Source organism: Leucopleurus acutus, assembly GCF_964270905.1.
Source record: "Leucopleurus acutus genome assembly, chromosome: 18".
Taxonomy (NCBI): Eukaryota; Metazoa; Chordata; class Mammalia; order Artiodactyla; family Delphinidae; genus Leucopleurus; species Leucopleurus acutus.
In genome coordinates, this window is record NC_139160.1 from 18,105,405 (window position 1) to 18,123,941 (window position 18,537).

An 18,537-nucleotide genomic window follows, 5' to 3' on the forward strand; every position below is an offset into this window, starting at 1 on the left:
AACTATATAAAGATCATCCTACTGCATAGCACAGGGAACTATAGTCAATATCCTGAGATAAACTGTAATGGAAAAGAATATAATAAATGTATATATGTATAACTGAATCACTTTGTGGTTCTGTAGAAATTAACCCAACATTGTAAATCAACTATACTTCATTTTTATTTTTTAAGAAGATTTATTATTTATTTATTTAATTTATTTTTGGCTGCATTGGGTCTTAGTTGCGGCACACGGGATCTTCTTTGAGGTATGCGGGATCTTTCCTTGCAGTGTGCAGGCTTCTTTCTAGTTGTAGCACGCAGGCTCCAGGGCATGTGGTCTCTGTAGTTTGCGGCACGTGGGCTTAGTTGCCCCACAGCCTGTGGGATCTTAGTTCCCTGACCAGTGATTGAACCTGCATCCCTGCATTGTAAGATGGATTCTTTACCACTGGACCACCAGGGAAGTCCCTATACTTCAATTTAAAAAAAAAAAGAAAAACAAAAAAAACCTATATAAAGATCAAAATGACTACTGCAGTTTGTGGTGTTCAGCTAATCAATGAAATTGATTGGATGCCTGAATCATGAGAATGTACATTAACTACTGAAAATGATTGTGAGGTAAACACATGGGACATTCATATTTCACTTAAAGGAGTAAACTTTAAATTATTATATATATATTTTTTTATTTTTTTTTGCGGTACGCGGGCCTCTCACTGTTGTGGCCTCTCCCGTTGTGGAGCACAAGCTCCGGTCGCACAGGCTTAGCCATGGGCCCAGCTGCTCCGCGGCATGTGGGATCTTCCCTGACCGGGGCACGAACATGTGTCCCCTGCATTGGCAGGCAGACTCTCAACCACTGCGCCACCAGGGAAGCCCTATTTTGTTTTTTTTAAAGGATAGGGGAACTGAAACACTAAAGTTTTGCCTTTACTGTGACTTCTCCCTTTGAAATCTCATTTGTTCCTGCTGTTTAAACCATCATTTTTGTGCAAATGAGCCCTAATTCTAAAGTCAAGTTCTGCTCTCTTAAGCACTTAACACACATTTCTCACAGCCTTTTGGACAATTCGATCTACTCAATTTATATACTACTCTTCCTCTTTCATGTTTCCTATCTTGATTAATGGGATAAGCATCTTCTGAGTGGCTCAGATGTAAAACTTCAAATTCTTACCTCTCCTTTTGCCCAATTGTATAATCTGTAGCTTTAGCCTCCAAAATGGCTTTCTTCATTTTCTGCTCTCACTGCCACTGCCCTAATTTAGGCCTTCCTTTTCTTTTTCTTAACAACATTTTATATGCCATTGTATGATTGACAAAGCCCATACTCCTTAACTTGAAATTTGTATTAGTTAAGATACAGGTTTGGCTTCTGTGATGGAGAAACTGAAAAATAATTGTGGTCTAAAATAATATTTTTTTAATAAAATAAAAAGTTTATTTCTTTCCTGTGTAAAAGTATGAGCTGACCAGGTAGCTTTGCTAGAAAAAGTTGTCAGGGGCCCAAGCTCTTTCTAACCTGTTGCTCTGCTATCCTCATACAGCTCCATCTTGTGGACCAAGATGGCTGCTTCACTTCCTGCCATTATATGCCACAGGCTTTTAACTTAAAGGCTAAAATATATGGGGGCGGGGAGTGGGCAGAATATTTGCAAGTGGTAGTAGGAGTAGGATTTTATTTTCAACCTTGGGTTTTAGAAAGTTATTTTTAATATCTTTACAAAATAAAGTAACAATTTCATCATTTCTGTTATGATTTCATGAACTTTTGATGATTCTGTTAGGTTCCTTCAGTTACATTTGGGAGAAGTAAGGTGGGTTGCTGTGACCCTCAAATATTGTGCTCATGGCCTATCACTTGCAGACCTAGGGACTGGTACTTTCCTTTTCTCTGTGTGTAAAAATGATTTACATTGTCCAAAATTACTTTCTTTTGAAAGTAATCAATGCCTAGCTCAACTTCCTCTTAAAGTATAAATAGGTTTCATTCAATCACAATCTCTTCTAATCATGCTGTATTCAAATTGTGCATTTTATACAATGGTACTTGCTTCTTACAAGCTTGTGAGAAACAAAATAACTCCCTGGAAGGCAAGACTACTTCCTGAGTCTGATGAACACATGTTTGTATGTAGTTGATATTCGATAAATGTTTGTTCATTTGAAGTATATTTCATTTTTCAAATAGAATAAAGAATTGAGTGGGGAGGTCAAAGGTAGGCCTATATTGCTTTACATGTGAAGTGTGGTCTATACTTTTGGCAAGTGTATTCATTTCTTACAAATCAACATATAAAAACATCAGTACCCGACAGAAAATGAGCAAAGGACATGGACTCATGGTGACAAAAGTACAAGTACAAACAGCTTCCATGAAAAGTATTTAACTTGTAATTAAAGAAATAAATACTTAAAGCAATTTGTTGGAATGCATCAGAGACATAAATATGTATACTCTTTGACCCTTTCTAGGAAGCTTCTGTGAAAATGGAGATGGAGTCAAAACTTTTTGATCACAATGTAATTTTGTACTTGTGAAAAATTGGAAATAAAAATTACCTAATGGTGGAAGAATGGTTTTATAAATTACGGCACACCCATCACAATAGGCTATATTTCAACCTTTTAAAAGGATTGTTTTCAAAGGGTATTTAGTGATACAGGCTATTTAATGACATAGAAAAATGATCATTATTTTTGTTACATGAGAAAAGTATAGAATAGTAATTGAGGAAATGCAGTGAGATTCCACTATACAACCTCTTAGAATGGCAAAAAACAAAACAAAAAGAAAAAGAAGAGAACACAGTGATGGCAAGGATACAAAGCAACAGGACTCAAATCTTGCCAGTGGGAATGCAAATACTATAGCCATTTGGAAGACTGACAGTTTCTTATAAAATCCAACATACCTTTATTATATGACCTAGCAATCCCACTCCTAGATTGAAATTTTCCAGCAAGATTTGAGAGCTCCATTAGCTTCTCTCTCTTGCCAGCATTTGGAATTATCAGTTTTTTTTTTACTTTTAGCCATTATAATGAGATATGAAGTGACATCTTATTATGATTTTAATTTGCATTTCCCCCACAACTGCTGTATGCTTTTCTTATGAAAAGTGAAATGAAAACCTGTAGTCTCCCCTCTGCAAATATTTATAGCAGTTGTATTTGTAATCACCAAAAACTGGAAACAACCCAGATATCTCAACTGGGGAATGGATTTTTAAAAACCGAAGTATGTCCGTACAATGTGACACAGGAACGAACCTCTTAGTCTAGGATAACATATAAGTATATTGGAAAAGGGACTATGAGATAATTACATACTAAGTTATCATAAGAAAAAAAACCAAATGAGCCATGGAGCATTGCATCATATAATCAAAACACACCAGAAAAAAAGTGGCCAAAGAGCAGATGAAAATGGTAATTAAATATTTCAAAATAAAGCAAAGAGAAATTAAGGGAAAGATGAAACCTTTGAAGGAACCACACAAATCAGAAATAAAAGGAGCTCAGAGATGAGGTGAATAAGCTATATAGAAGGATGTGAAATGAGAGCTGGCAGAACTCCAGAAAGAATTAGAAAAAAGGATATTTCTAATGATGATTAAATTAGAAAGAACACAAGAGTGAATATACATCATAGAAAGCACAATAAGAGAAATAAAGAGTAGATAAGAGAAAATTGAAGAAAATCAAACAGATAAAGTTTTTTTAAAAGGGGCCAAAAGAAAGTGACAAGACAGGGACTTCCCTGGTGGTCCAGTGGTTAAGACTCCACACTCCCAATGCAGAGGGCCTGGGTTCGATCCCTGGTCAGGGAGCTAGATCTTGCGTGCCTCAACTAAAGATCCCGCATGGCACAACAAAGATCCCACGAAGATCCAATGTGCTGTGCCTAAGAGCTGGCGCAGCCAAATAAATAAATAAATATTTTTTTAAAGAAAAGAAAGTGACAAGACAAAGAGAGCCAAAATAAGTGTATTAGGAATGTATTTGGTTTTGTTAAACCAAAGCATAGAGGTGATGGTTATGTAACATTAACAAGTGTATTGTGAATATACTTAATGCCACTGGATTGTATACTTAAAAATGGTACGTTTTATATTGTTTATTTTGTTGTTTATTATTGTTGTTTATGTTGTTTATTTTACCATGATAAAAAAATTGTAAACCAATGCAGTGGAACAGAACAACTATTAGAACTATAATTCAGGAAAACTTTAAAGAAGGTTTAAGTCTATATACATTGAAAGACACACTGTGCATCTGGGGAATTCAACCCAGAACAGTCAGTTAACACAGAAGGATTCTTGTAGAACTGTTAGATTTTAAAAATAAAGAAAAAAAATCTTTCTGCACCCATGGAAAAAAGACCAAGTAAACCTGGAAAGAAAATTAGACTGGATTAGATTTTTTTAATATAAAAATTTATTTATTTTTATTTATTTATTATTTTTGGCTGTGTTGGGTCTTCATTGCTGTGCGCAGGCTTTCTCTAGTTGCAGTGAGCGGGGGCTACTCTTCGTTGCAGTGTGCGGGCTTCTCATTGTGGTGGCTTCTCTTGTTGCGGAGCAGAGGCTCTAAGTGCACAGGCTTCAGTAGACGCAGCACATGGACTCAGTAGTTGTGGCTTACGGGCTTAGTTGCTCCGCGGCATGTGGGATCTTCCTGGACCCGGGCTCAAACCTGTGTCCCCTGCATTGGCAGGCAGATTCTTAACCACTGCGCCACCAGGGAAGCCCTGGATTAGATTTTTTTAGCAGCAACATTTCATGCCAGATAATAACAAAGCAACATTTTTTAAATATTCAAGGAAATAAATATTCCATATCTCACCAAATTATACTTCAAGAATTCAGGCCATTAACAAGCATATATGAACATGAAACAACTCAAAGAATATTGTTCCTATGAATCTTTCTTGAAGAATATACTAGAGAACAAATTTCAGACAACCAGGAAATGACTGGAGAATCTTTGACATGAGGTCAGGTGGTAAGCACTGAGTATATCTTGTGTAGCACTAAGATTGTAAGATGGGAATAATTGTGGTAGAATGGTATGTAAATGTTGTATAATCTGATGATGTAGAAATAGCATAGCCCACAGAAAAAGGGAGGGGGGAAGGGGAGTATAAGTGAAAAGTAGAATTAAGTGGTTGTTTGCCTCATAGGAATTAGCTGTAAGGAAAAGGATAGCACTTGAAGCTGACTGATGGACATAAAATACTATAAATAAGTATGTATACTTAGATGTGTAAGATAAAACGCTAATAAAAGTAATACCCGTGATCAAAACTAGATGGTGGGGGAGAAGAGGAAGTTACTAATTTTGTTACTGCTAATCGCAGGGAACAGTATCTTAAAAAGAGGGGAGGGGAATGAAGAGTATTGTATAAAGATATTACTATAGAGTTAACCCCAATAACAAAAACTTTCCTAAATACTAAAAGAAATACCTACCCTAAAAAGAGCAAAGAGAACTATGTAATGATATGCACACATTTTCTATATGTATTTATTTTCTATACGTACTTATCTGTACACACACACAAAATGAATAGAACATGAATCATTATCACAACACTAAATATATCAGGTGTATTAATAAATGTATATGGGCTCAACTTAATGATCGCTGTATGCAAAAGATACAGGTGTAAAAAGTATGAATAATAAAAGGAGTTCATAAGAAATGAAGGATAATTTTAAAATAACAATAATAGAGGGAAGAGTGAAAACATATCAGAAAAATGCAAATTTTAAAAAAAGCAAGGTTCATCATCTTGGTATCAGACAAGCAGAGTTTAGTTCAAAAAGCATTAAGATGAAGGATACTATAAAATAGCCCATATAAAGCTAACGGTTATATTTACAATGAAGATTTTTTAAAATATCTATTTACCAAATGACACATCAATAGTTTTCATAAAGTAAAAACCACTAGATGTAAAAAGGAATAGAAACCTGCTAATAATAGACGACTTTAACACACCTCTCTCAAAATGTCAGGTTAAGTGGACCAAGAAAATTAGTCATTATTATACATAATCAGTAAGGTAGATCTTACAGATTTGTATCAAAGTCTGAATCCATTAATAGAGAATATGTCTTCTCAAATGCACATAGGACAGTTATAAAAATCTATTATGTATTAGACCACAAAGAATATATCAGTTCCAAAATATAAAAAGTCAAAATTTTGACCACATGTAATAAGACTAGAAAATAATTTAAAAATTTTAAAATTAAACCTGGGTCAAGTTTTCTGTAGGATGGTGGCAACTGTCTAAATCCAAATCTCTCCATACATCCTTTTAAAAAACCATACAGGGCTTCCCCGCTGGTGCAGTGGTTAAGAATCCACCTGCCAATGCTGGGGACACGGGTTTGAGCCCTGGTCCAGGAAGATCCCACATGCCGAGGAGCAACTAAGACCATGTGCCACAACTACTGAGCCTGCGCCCTAGAGCCTGTGAGCCACAACTACTGAAGCCCTTACGCCTAGAGCCCGTGCTCTACAACAAGAGAAGCCACCGCAGTGAGAAGCCCACACACCGCAACGAAGAGTAGCCCCCACTTGCTGCAACTAGAGAAAGCGCACGCAGCAACGAAGACCCAATGCAGCCAAAAATAAATAAATAAATAAATTTATTTTTAAAAAAAACATACAGATCTGTAAGGAGAGCAAAGTATATCACCACCACCCTTGCCTAACTAATGTAATTTCAAATTATGGTTATGTAGGCAGATAAACTGAAATGAGCAGACTCAGCTCTGGACCCCATGCTGAGGTGACAAGTGAGGTTGAGACTTCAGAACAGACAAAAAGGAAGCAGGAACTGGTGTCAGTAGAATGCAAGTAAAATAACTCCAAAAAGAGAAAACCCCACCCTAAGGAGGGAAATACTAAGGTTTAAGACTCCTTAGACAAAAGGGACTTGAAAGTACACAGGATCAAAGAGGCCATCTCAGAAAGGTATTGCTTCTGGCAACAGAATGACTTGGAAGGGTCACCATTTACCTGGAGGCTTGGTGGTAAAGAGAATGAAGAGGTAGTAGAAATTAAGGATCTTGGTGAAACAGAGTAGAAGATAGATGAACCCTTTTTCACCCAAAAAGGAGTCACTGATTTTTTAAAGTCTGTACTTTATTAAACCAACAGAAGGTGCTGTTGAACTAAAAAAATCCAGTATTTCTTCCAAATCCCTCACTCCTGTCTATGTACCGTTGTTAATTAGTTTAAGAAAATTGAAACCCTTCAAAATGAACAGAAAATGGCAGGCAACACCCATATAAGGTTACTATAAGTAGAAAAAATAAAATGAGAATCAAAATATTTCAGCTGATGGAAAGTCTCCCCCAAAGCTTACTCAACTAAAGAGCTAAAAAAAACTACCTAAATTAAATACTCCTAACTGAAATACCCTTAAACAAGCATTTGCAGAGATAAAGTCTCAAATTCAGAACCCCAAGACAAAAAAAGAAGGGAAGAAATGGAAGGTGAATTTACTGAACTCAGGAAACGAAATGAAGACAAAAAATAATCATCTTTTAAAATGAAGCTGAAGTCCAAGATACCTAATGGAAAGAATATAAGGGGCATTGAGAAAAAATATGAAGACAGCCAAAAGAATGAAAATTAAATGAAGAAAGGTAAAAAGTCAGAAAATGATTTATATAGATTATATGTAAAATTAGAGTTCCTAAGAAGAAAAAAACAGTAGCTGAGGCAATATTTAAACTTAAATCCATGAAAACATTCTGGAAGTAACAGAAGATTTAAATCTATGTATTGAAAATGCTCCTTGTGTACTGGGAAAATTGATCCCAAGTAGTCAACACTAAGTCATGTCCTAATAAAACTATTGGACTTTGAAGATAATGAAAAGTACCTCTGGGCTTCCAGGCAGAAAGAAGAGTTTAGCAACAAACTTCTCAATGGCAACATACAAAGCAAAATAGGCATGGAACAAATTTAAAGTCTATGAAATTGTAAGCCAAGGATTTTATAACTATGACTCAATCTCAGAAGAAAATTAAAACTATGATAAATTCCACTATATTAAAAAAATATTTACATGGTGAAAAATGCCATGAACAAAGTCAAATGACAAGTGACAAACTGGGAAGAAATATTTGAATATACAGCACAAAGAGCTCATTTCCTTAATGAAAATAACCTCCAAAAATCAAGGCAAATTACCATCAACCTGGTAGAAAAATAGGCCAAAGATATGAAAATAGATTTCATGGAAAAAAATGCAGATGACAAAACATATAAAAGATGTTCAACTTCAGTCATACAAAGAGAAATACAAATGAAACCTATTCTAAAAACCACAACTACACTAAAGCCTTTCTCACCAAAATCTGTAGTTATATAAAATATTCTATGGACTGTGGGGAAACAGGCACTTTGATGCATTTCTGGTGGGGATACAAAAGCACAAAGCCCAGGAGGGAATTAAGTAGTATCTGGCAGAATCACATATGCGTGTGTCTTTTGACCCAGACATAGGAATCTGTTCTAAGGACACACAGGCATAAAATATAAACTGGCATTTGTATCAATTTAGTCACAACAGAATTACTTGTATTAGCGAAAGATTGGAAATAACCAAAATGCCCATTAATAGGGAACTGATTAAAGTACATGCAACAATGGAATAATCTTCAGGTTGATGGTGTCCCTTCCAAGTCACCCTTTTCACTAGAAGGCATAAGGAGAATGTAGAAAGTCTCCATGTACCAATATCGGGTGATCTGCAGAATATATTACAAAGTGGAAAAAACAAAGACACTGAAGAGTAATCTATTAAATATGTAGAAGGAAGGAATGGGAAAGGTGCCAATGATAGAGTTCTCTAATTATAACCTGTTTACATGGTTTCAATCTTAGAATCATGTATGTTTACATATTCAAAAATTAAATTAAGTAAAAAGGTAGAAAGAGAAGAAAAATCTACAAAGGAAATAAATTTACATAACTATATAGAAGTTTGGTGACATAGCCACACAAGAAAAGCAACAATTTTAGTGACTTTAGAACATAGATTTTGGACTGTACATTGGCCCTCTGTATCTTCAGTTTCTCCATCTGCAGAGTCAACCAACCATGGATCGAGAATATTCAGGGAAAAAAAATCCAGAAAGTTCCAAAAAGCAGAACTTGAATTTACCCCTTACTGGCAACTATATATCATGTACATTGTATTAGGTATTATAAGTAATCTAGAGATGATTTAAAGTATATGTGCAATGTGCATAGGATATATGCAAACCCTATGCCATTTTATATAAGGAACTTAAGCATCCGTGGATTTTGGTATCCATGGGGGGATGGAGCTGGAACCAATCCCCCATGGATACCAAGGGATAACTGTATCTTCTTAGCGGGGTATATTCAGTAGTATAATTGTTGTATTGCTTTTTTTTTTTTTTTTTTGCGGTACGCGGACCTCTCACTGTTGTGGCCTCTCCGGTTGCGGAGCACAGGCTCCGGACGCGCAGGCTCAGCAGCCATGGCTCACGGGCCTAAGACGCTCCGCGGCATGTGGGATCTTCCCAGACCCGGGCACGAACCCGTGTTCCCTGCATCGGCAGGGGGACGCTCAACCACTGCACCACCAGGGAAGCCGATTTTTAAAGTATTTTAAAGTATTTTTTAAAGTATTTTAAAGCTATTTTTAAAGTATTTTATGTCTATTGTTGGGTAAAATAAGTGTTGCAAAATGTTAATTGTTGAACAAAACCACAGTAGTTTATCAGGGCTATGACTTAGAAAATTTAGTCTGGAAAGTCCTTTGATAGATTGAGCAAAGTGGAAATGAAGTACAAAATTACACAGAAGGACAGCTAACATAACAGAGTACAGGTTACGTAGCAGGCTTTGTGCTGGGCACTATATATATGCTATATAATTTGGCTCGTGCAGCTACCCGTTGAGACCTGTGATATTATTTTCCTAAGAGGGATGTTGAGATTTAAACCCAGATCTATGTGATTCCAAAGCCTGTGTTTTTTCTACTACATTATTGCAGGATATACATCAAATATTGAGAAGAAAGAACATCCAGAGCTAAATGTTCTGTTTAAACCAGTAGTTGCTGCTCAGAAAATAAAGATGCAGACCCAAAGTCAGTTGTTTGTACGTTCTTCATGCAAGAGCATTGTATTAAAGGAGAGAGTGTAAGTTTTCTCTTATTTCTAATGGGAAAATGTAAGCATACACACATGCACACATACACGCCCTCATACTGATGTTGGAGATAGAAATTTTATAAAAGTTGCCATTGATGACTGAAATTAGTGACAGATGTGAACTAAAATTATGGCAAAGCAGAAAAAAAATCTAGCAGGCATGGGTTTTCATGATGCTGTCAAAAGCAAAAAACCTTTCAAAGCTTCCCTTCTTGACACTTTAAAGCTCTTCTAAGCTTTGCACAACCTTTTTGTATTGGCCTTTAAGATACTAGTTTAGATAAGGTGGTTTCCTCCTGTGGAAGGTTAGGGCTGATAGAGATTTCAGTGGTGCTAGAGTTCCCCTCATCTAAGCCACCCCTTCACATTTATACTGGTTTTCCCTAATGATGAAATATTTTTATTTGGTTCAGTACTAATTTTTAAAAAGTCTGCCACTTGAACTAATTGGGGTAGGGAGATATTCGTATTTTAATTTGATTCATTTTTATATGATTCTGATGGAAATTCAATTTATAATTCTATGTACATGATAATAAGGAAAACGTTGAAATTTCTATAAAGATTTTTTAAATTAATTTTTAAGCTTTTCTTTTTGTCAGAAGCTGTGTTGATCAGTGACTTTGGTGAAGGCTGAGAAAGTTGAAGAAAATTTGCAGATGATACACAACTTCTAAGGTAAGCTAATATAATAACTCAGTCAAGATTATAAGTACCCTTGGCAGACTTATAGACTACAGTTAACACACTAAAATAAAATTTACAGGAGTAATTATTATATCCTGATTTAAATTTTACAAAGCAATTGTAAGAGTATTAAATAGACTTCCATTTCTGGTAGTATGATAGACAAGACATCCACCAAATATGTAAAATACTAGATTCAGTATTTTACAAATCCTTTAAAATGAATGGATGAACCTATAAGAAAATAAGGGAAACTTTCTGGGGCTAGAAACCAAGCAAGTATATTCTGTGAGGTAAACGAGTGCTGAAATCACTGAATACTTTGAGGGCATCCATCAGTTTCTTTTGGCATAGAAACTTGTGCATGGAGAAGAATGGAGACGGAGGAAAATTCCCTGCATTCTGCAAAGTGAAGGGGGCCTATCAGAGACCATCCTGGAGAGTCATACAGCTCTGGGTGGAGTTAAAAATCTTCCTGAATAATTCCTGCTTATATTCACTTGGATTTGATGCCTTATTTTATACTATTTTCATGATCCTTAAACTCTACAAATTGAGAGTTTTAATTTAAAATAGGCTTGGGTCTGTAACACTCTTCAGTACCTGCCAGAAACAATCACAAATCCTCCATGGAAGGAATTATCAACCTAGTTATCAAATAATCATAGTTAAAATTCTAACAAATAAACTCATTTTTTTAAAAAAAAACCACAAAACATACAAGGGGAAAAAATCAAAACACTATGAGCAAGAGTCAGCAGAAATCACAACTGAAACAGATCTACAGATATTTCAGCTATTAGAAATATCCAATACATAAGATAAATATATTTAATAAATAAAAGAGGGATTCTAACCAAATGTAAAATAGATAGCTAGTGGGAAGCAGCCACATAGCACAGGGAGATCAGCTCGGTGCTTTTTTTTTTTTTAAATAAATTTATTCATTTATTTATTGGCTGCATTGGGTCTCCGTTGCTGTGCGCGGGCTTTCCCTAGTTGCAGTGAGTGGGGGCTACTCTTTGTTGCAGTGTGCAGGCTTCTCATTGCAGTGACTTCTCTCGTTGTGGAGCACGGGCTCTAGGCGTGCAGGCTTCAGTAGTTGTGGCACACAGGCTTAGTTGCTCTGCGGCATGTGGGATCCTCCTGGACCAGAGCTCAAACCCGTGTACCCTGCATTGGCAGGCGGATTCTTAATCACTGCGCCACCAGGGAAGTCCCCAGCTTGGTGCTTTGTGACCACCTAGAGGAGTGGGATAGAGAGGGTGGGAGGGAGACACAAGAGGGAGGAGATATGGGGATATATGTATATGTATAGCTGATTCACTTTGTTATACAGCCTAAACTAACACACCATTGTAAAGCAATTATACTCCAATAAAGATGTTTAAAAAAAGAGGGATTCTAAAACATAAATAAAGAGTAATAGACTATAAAAATGACAAGGCACATTAAAATAAGAATGAATTAGAATATCAGAAATGAAAAATCCCATAATAGAACTTAAAAATTAAATAATATGTTAAACCAGCATATAAGGCACAGTTAAAAAGAGTAAGAAACTATAGTTGACCCTTGAGCAACACAGGTTTGAACTGCACGGGTCCACTTATGTGTGAATTTTTTTCAGTAAATACGTACTTGAGTACTACATGATCTGCAATTGGTTGAATCCACAGATGTGGTTACCGCAGTTATGGAAAGCTGATTGTAAAGTTAAACATAGATTTTTGACTGTTGGTGGTTGGTACCCCTAAACCTCAAGTTGTTCAAGGGTCAACTGTGCATGGAAGGCCATACACAGAGAAAAAAAATATAGGAAAAATAAAAGAGATGGCGAGATGATTTAATCAGAGTAGCAGGATACAATTTATGAAGAAAGTTAGTACTAAAGTAGAACACTTCAGAGTAACCTAAGATGAGCTTCTCTAGAGAGAAAGCATCATCCCCTTTGTACGGGCAGGAATAAAAAAACAAAACCAGAACTAATTTGTTTTTAATGGGTTCCCCAACTCATCACTTAAAAGTCAGCACTTCCTCTTTGTCTTACTTTTTTTTTTTTTGCGGTACGCGGGCCTCTCACTGTTGTGGCCTCTCCCGTTGCGGAGCACAGGCTCCGGACGCGCAGGCTCAGCGGCCATGGCTCACGGGCCGAGCCGCTCCGCGCCATGTGGGATCTTCCCGGACCGGGGCATGAACCCGTGTCGCCTGCATCGGCAGGCGGACTCCCAACCACTGCGCCACCAGGGAAGCCCTTACTTTTTTATTCAAGACAAAGAATATAGTAGAACAGGAATGTGATTCATAATTTAAAAAAATCAATTGGAGATTTATTCACAAATATTTGCTGAGGATAAAGCAGTGAACAAAACACAAAAGTTCCCTTCCTTCACATTGGCTTATGTTCTAGTGTCATTAAAGTTGTCACTTACGGACTAAAAATCAGGACAACAGCAAACTTATTCCTTTCCTTTTCACTCATAACTTTCCTCAACATGGGGTTATAATGGAAACTCAGGGGTATGCAGAGTTCACCATAGTCATAGAATACAACAGTGTAGAGTGTATACATTATATATATCAGAGCCTACATTTTTAAAAAAATGCCTATTTCTTGTGTCAAAAAAATTAAAAATGCCTGTTTATAGAGAAACGTAGCTGCTGCTTTTAAAAAAAAAGAAACATTTTTTTCCACTTATGAATGCTATGGTTGAAAACTTGATCTTTTTCTTTTTAAACATTTGTTGAGTGACTAATTATTGAAACCCTTAAGGATGAATTGGATGCTACAACAGCTGCTCTTTTGGGATTAGGTGATGTTCTTCAGGGAATTCATGCCTGAATCTACTGTATACAATTTTTAGGTGCTTTATTCAACCAGTGCCAGTGGCATTTCATCTTTTAACCTTGGCACTCCAGTTATACTTTCTCTTGCACTTGGGAGGGTAGCCACATTTGCCACAGATTGACTTATGTCGGTGGTAGGCCTTAGAGCCACAATAGCGGCACAGCATGTGTGTCTTATTGCTATGCTTTGCAAATGACGACATTCCCTTCCTCATCTCGCTTGTGATCATTACAGAAAAGAATAAAAGAAGAAAAAGTAATCAATCCTAACACCCAAAGAAAATTACTTCTAAAATTTCATTGTACTTCCTTCTAATTTTATCTATGTAAAATTATATGTGTGTATGGACACACAAATAGTTGTGTGTATATATATAATTTAAAAGTGAATTTGAGGGACTTCCCTGGTGGTCCAGTGGGTAGGACTCCACCCTCCTACTGCAGGGGACACGGGTTCGAGCCCTGGTCCAGGAAGATCCCACATGCCATGGAGCAACTAAGCCCATGTGCCACAACTACTGAGGCTGCTCTCTAGAGCCCACGTGCCACAATTACTGAACCCACATGCCACAGCTACTGAAGCCCTCACGCCTAAAGCCCGTGCTCCGCAACAAGAGAAGCCACCGCAATGAGAAGCCTGCACACCGCCAGAAGAGTAGCCCCCACTCAGCACAACTAGAGAAAGCCCATGTGCAGCAACGAAGACCCAACGCAGCCAAAAAAATTAATTAATTAAAAAAAAAAAGAACGAGCACAGCCAAAATAAATTAAAAAAACAAAAAAAAACCAAGGGGGTAATCAGCTGTGTCAGATGAGTGAATCAAAGGGATGGATAGTGTTTCAAAGCAACACTAATAAACTGCTCACATTTAAAAAATAAATAAAATAAAAGTGAATTTGAAATACTCATATTCTATTTTTTTATTTTGATTTAACATATTTTTCTTATATGAATATATGACACTTTAAAATATTATTTTGACACCTCTATTAAATTTATTATAAGATGGTAGCATAGCATAATTTATTCAGCCATTTCTTTTTGTAAACATTCTAGGCTTTCCTATTATAAATAACATTACGATAACATCGTTGACTATCTGGCCATATCTCTGATTATTTTCTCAGGATAGCTTTCTGTTAGTAGAAATAGTCTGTTAAAGAGCATGAATATTCTGATAAATTGTTTTCTAGATATATTCTTAGTGATTTTATTCTACACAGCAGCATATGAGATTTTGTCTCACCACATTCTTGCCAATGATAGTTTATATTTTAAAAAATCTTTCTTCTATTTCTTAGGAAGATTGGTTCTGTTTCTTATAACAGTTATGCTTCTTTTACTAAGGTGAAAACTTTTCATCTGTATTTTTGATTTTGTATTGAGATGGAGAAATTGTCGTTCTTTTAGTAGTTGGCACAAGAATTTTTTTTTTTTGCAGAAAATGCTGAATTTGTTTGGAAGAAATGCCTTGATAATTAATTTGTGATGAATATTGAGTCTACAAGGGGCTTGTTCAAGTGTGAGAAGATGATTGTTAAATTGTTTTTTTTTTTTTTTTTTTGCGGTACATGGGCCTCTCACTGCTGTGGCCTCTCCCGCTGCAGAGCACAGGCTCCGGACGCGCAGGCTCAGCGGCCATGGCCCACGGGCCCAGCCGCTCCGCAGCACATGGGATCCTCCTGGACCGGGGCACGAACCCATGTCCCCTGCATCGGCAGGCGGACTCCCAACCACTGCGCCACCAGGGAAGCCCCTTAAATTGCTTTTTAAAGAGGTGTGTTGTGTCCATTGGAAGGGCCTGTTTTGTTAAGGTTCAGGATGAGTTACGTACACAGATTTGGAAGTAGAACCTGGGACAGAAATAATGGAAAGAAAAAAGTGAAAGGTACAGGGAAAACCTGGCAGGAGGGGAATGGGAACCCTCGAGAGATGTTAGATGAGACTTTCCAAGTGAAATGCTGTATATTGTGTAATGTGACTCTCACTGTGACCCCACAAATAAAAACGTATGGAAATTAGGAAATCCTTGGTGTACCTGGATTTCTTGCAGAGCCAGTGAAGGGGCTGAATGCTAAATGTTGGTTGATATGCGACTAAAACATTTGGCCAAGTGTTTAGGGAGCAGCTACCATTTGGGTTACTTCTTCCCTCTAGGAGATATCTCTGTGTCTCACTGTTCTCTTCACTCTTTCCTTTACCACTGACTTCTTTTCCCACTAGGATCTTTTAGTTTTACCTCTCCCCAGGCTTCTTCCTCTGACAGTAAATATATGTGCCTAAGCAACAAACAACCCTCCCTGCCCACCACTCCATCTCAGAAACTTTTTCCTGTATGCTTCTGTCTTAACCATGATTTTCTTTTCTCCCTTTTTCCTAGTTCTCTTTCTTTCCCCTTTCCTACTGTTTCCCCTTTCTTTTTTCATGCCAGTCTTCAAGATTTTCCTAAAACATTTTCCCTTGCCGGGAGTATCTTCCCCTCTTTTCTATCTCCCTATTCAGATCCTAGTACTTTTCCAAAGTGCATCTAAATTCCCATTTCTTCCATTAGTTCTTTATCTTTTCTCTCCTCACTAGGTAATCTCTATATTGTACCTTATAATACTTGGTCCCTTGGTTATTTTTTCTTCCCTTTACATTTTCTCCAGTCTTTATATTCTGGTGTAATTGTTTCATATACGTAAATAAGTTTTTTTCCCCAAAAGTTGTAAGCTCCCTGAAGGCAAGTCCTTTGTGAAAGACTTATTTTTAATTCCTTAGACAATGCCGTACTACAGTAGGCTTGTAGAAACACCAATAAAGAGTTGTTACATGTAATTGAGTGATAGTGGAGAATTAGGCTATAATGTGTAGTTAATTTGAAAATCAGTTATATGTGAAAATTTTCAGAGTTATTGATAACACTGCATGGAAAACAATGTATATGATTATCAGTGATGAAAGGCCAAAATCTTTATTTAAAGTAAAAAAAAGTTTATTACTATTAGATGACCACAATACAGCTTCTTTCAAAGGAGAACTGGCATCATAATTTTAAATCCTAATTTATACTTGTATTATCAGTGAATAAGTTAAAAATAGATTATAAGATAGAAGGGGCGGGGGAGCAGCAGCTACTGTAATATCTACATGTAGAGAAGTGGTTAACAAAATTGGTACACCAATATTAAGGAACACTATGCAGCTCTTTAAAAAGAAGAAGTTTTGGGGCTTCCCTGGTGGCGCAGTGGTTGAGAGTCCACCTGCCAATGCAGGGGACACGGGTTCGTGTCCTGGTCCGGGAAGATCCCACATGCCGCGGAGCGGCTGGGCCCGTGAGCCATGGCCACTGAGCCTGCACGTCCGGAGCCTGTGCTCTGCAACAGGAGAGGCCACAACGGTGAGAGGCCCAAAGAATGAAGTTTATCTATCAAATCTGGCATGTAAAGAAATCCAGGATCTACTATTAAGAAAAACAAATAACTTATAAAACAGTATGTGTGGTATGATCCCATGTTTTAAAAGTTGTGTGTATACTCGAACAACATGTATGTCTGTCTGTGTTTGCCTGGAAACAAATGTCAGGAAGAATAAAACTAAACTATTATTAGTAGTTAACCTTGGGGAGTGTAATTAGAGAAGAGGAAGGGAGGGGATTTTCAAACAATAGAGAAGCATATAAAATAAAAAGTTCGTTGTTTTTTTTTTTACAGTGAGCATTTATTTTGAAATCAAAAGGCTAAAAGATATAATATATATATAAATTTTTTTTTTTTTTTTTTTTTTTTTGCGGTACGCGGGCCTCTTACTATTGTGGCCTCTCCCTCCCGTTGCGGAGCACAGGCTCCGAACGCGCAGGCTTAGCGGCCATGGCTCACGGGCCCAGCCGCTCCGTGGCATGTGGGATACTCCCGGACCAGGGCACGAACCCGTGTCCCCTGCATCTGCAGGCAGACTCTCAACCACTGCGCCACCAGGGAAGCCCTAAAAGATATATTTTTAAAGAATTAATATAGCAAGAAAAGTACACTAGTTCGTATTTTATTTGTAAAACGAGATACCATTCTGTGTTTGCATTTATTAAAGGTATTTTTCTGTGGTCAGTAGTTATTAATAGATTATAATCATTTCTCCTATTCTAGATCATGTTTTATAAGTCTTCAGATTTATGGTAAAATGTGTTTTATAAAGATAATGAAATCCAACTGTAGTTACTGAACTAATTCCATAGAGATTTTTCCATTCAGTGAATATGTTTTATTATAATTCTATGTGTTGTTTGCTGTCAATGTCTTTGTTTGAGTCTGAAAATTAAATATCTTGTCAAAAAGTACTTTCCATTATCAACAATCTTCAAAATGTAGAAAGAGATACTTTGAGACTAGTTTCCCGTGACATTTTATTTTATTATTATTTTTTTGTGAATGAAAACATATTATTTAAAGTCCTACAATGAGATGAAGGATGTTGGTTGAGTTTGACTTTCCTTTCATTAAAGACTTCAGAAAAGGCTATTCGCTATTTGAAATTCTAGCCCCCAAGATCTCATGTAATAGCAAGTGTGCTAGAATCCAGGTGAGATGCTGGCAGACAGAGCTCTCTCATGGCCATCTCCTAGGGTAGAGGAGATTCCTTACTGTAAGTCACTACTGATAAGTTGTTTGCGTGACTGCTGGGGGAGAGATTTACAGAGTTCTGTGAGAGTCTATTCTCATCTTGCTCGGTTTGGTCAGGAGCGGGAGACTATGTGTTTTTGCTGATCGAGTCGAACCTGGAACCCCCGGGGTCTTTTAAGTTGTTTTCATCTGATTGTTGGTTC

At 36.9% G+C, this 18,537-nt stretch overlaps 1 protein-coding gene across 1 annotated transcript in view; it reads left to right on the forward strand.

The window, feature by feature from the left end:
- The window catches only part of CAB39L (calcium binding protein 39 like), a 99,570-nt gene that overhangs the window by 3,975 nt on the left and 77,058 nt on the right, over window positions 1-18,537 (forward strand). The window contains exons 2-3 of the mRNA XM_082859166.1: window positions 10,045-10,192; window positions 10,807-10,882. The gene's annotated coding sequence lies outside the window, so the exon portion shown is untranslated. The remainder of the gene's footprint in view (window positions 1-10,044; window positions 10,193-10,806; window positions 10,883-18,537) is intronic.